Source organism: Lacerta agilis, chromosome 8 (genome assembly GCF_009819535.1).
Source record: "Lacerta agilis isolate rLacAgi1 chromosome 8, rLacAgi1.pri, whole genome shotgun sequence".
In the NCBI taxonomy this organism is placed as follows: Eukaryota; Metazoa; Chordata; class Lepidosauria; order Squamata; family Lacertidae; genus Lacerta; species Lacerta agilis.
Window position 1 is genome coordinate 44,177,124 of NC_046319.1, and position 1,989 is coordinate 44,179,112.

The following is a 1,989-nucleotide window of genomic DNA, read 5'->3' on the forward strand; positions in this document are numbered from 1 at the left end:
ACATACATTAGCTCTAACTTTTACAGTTGGTAGGTGAAAGTACATGAGCCTGAAGTCTAAGGCTTTTGTACCATCATCCCCTACAAACTGAAAGGAAGTGAAAGCATGATATCATCCATGTACTGGACTCGGTCTCTCTGTGGTTTTCCAATTTAGCAGATTTCAGGTGGAAAACTGAAAAAGACCCTTGCTTAAGATGCTAGAGAGAAAGTGCTGGTCTGAGCAGACACTTTAGAACAGAGGTAGCTAATGTGGCACCCTAATAATAATAATAATAATAATAATAATAATAATAATAATAATTTATTTGTATCCCGCCCTCCCCAGCCGAGGCTGGGCTCAGAGCAGCTAACATCATAAAAACAATGCTGCTGAACTGCAACTTCCATCATCCTTGAGCATTGGTCAGATGAAAGGACAGATAAAATAACATGCTTCTTCATGGACACTTAAACTGTGGAGCCCGTTCCCACAGTAAGCAGTAATGGCCACCAACCTAGATGGCTTTAAAAGAGGATTAGACAAATTCCTGGAAGAGAGGGTTATGCTCTCTGTCTCCACCATTGGAGGAAGCAACATTTCTGAACACCAGCTACTGGAAACCACAGGAGGGGGAAGAGTGTTCTTGTGCTCAAATCCTGCTTGTGGGTTTGCCAGAGGCACCTGGTTGGCAACTGTGAGAACAGGATGATGGATAGATGAGCCAATGGCCTTGTCCACCTAGCTCTTCTCATGTTTTTCTGTTGGTCCATGGACACCCATGGAAGCTCCCCTTGAACTGCAGATAGTAGCTTCACATCTTGTTTTGCTTGAATGTGTAAAAGCTGAAGGAGATACTATCTCATTGTTCCTTGTTTTGCAACTGGACAAGACACTATAGTAAATAAGCTAAACCAGACCAAGTAACCTGCTTGATAATGAAGGAGGTTTTCCCAGGGTGAGGCTCATCCATTGCATTGTGGCTGTGCTGACCCCTGCGATTTCCCCCAAATGCGGGAAACTCGACTGCATAATTTGTGGTGTTTAGGGAAGTTTTTAATCTGTGACATTTTAATGTATTTTAATATTTGTTGGAAGCCACCCAGAGTGGCTTGGGGGACCTAGCCAGATGGGCGGGGTACAAATAATAATAATAATAATAATAATAATAATAATAATAATAACCTAAGGATCTTGCCCTGAATGCAGCCTCTCACCTCACTTGCCTTCTTGCAGGTATGTCTCCTGCCTCTGGCCTTTAGTTCTTGCTTGTTTGGTCAGGAACCTGATCTCCAGCTTGTCTTTGATCACATCACATGGCTCTGGCTCTTTAGAGTTCGTTCAGCTGGTGCAGGGACCAGAACTCCAGCAGCAACTGTCAGTGAGCTGGGCCACATGCTAACAGACATGCATTGATATATTCAGGGAAGGGCCATAGCTCAGTGGTTTAGCAACTGCTTTGTATGCAGAAGTTATCCCCAGTGACTGCGGTGTCCTCACTTCCACTACCACCACCGCTCACTGATTTCCCTGCTTGCCTACAGTGATGACCAGCAGTTTCTGCTAGAAAGCAACTATGGTTCCAGCACAATGGTTTTTTGAAATAAATGAAACAAATAGGCAGCTTCCTACAACAAATTGGTTGCAGCAGGGGGGGGGGCAACAATGTAAATGTTGCCCCTGGCTTTCTAAGCTATTTTCCCCAACTAACTTTCTTCCCTCTGTGCCCATCCCCCTGGAGCAAAAATATATACTGGGTGAAGGTGGTGGAAAAGAGATATAATGTGATTTGCCATCTCAGAGGTGCAATGCTGGGAGGATTCATGCCATTGCAATCTGAACACAACCTGCCTTGCTGTGGGCTGTGCTGGAAGGCACAATCGAGACGTATTGGAATGAACTGCAGGCGTTTTCACCTGCTAGTTGATATGCAGCATTGACATCCCTTTCATCCTTGATGTAATATTCTCCTCCACCCCACTCTCCAGCCCCCTCCCAATGTCAAACCTG

The 1,989-nt window shown here is 44.7% G+C and overlaps 1 non-coding gene across 1 annotated transcript; it reads left to right on the forward strand.

Annotated features, from left to right (window-relative positions):
• The first annotated feature begins 885 nt into the window (after positions 1-885).
• On the forward strand, positions 886-1,055 carry LOC117052518. The gene has a single exon (XR_004427265.1). It is a non-coding gene; the product is annotated as a U1 spliceosomal RNA (small nuclear RNA).
• The last annotated feature ends 934 nt before the right edge of the window (positions 1,056-1,989 follow it).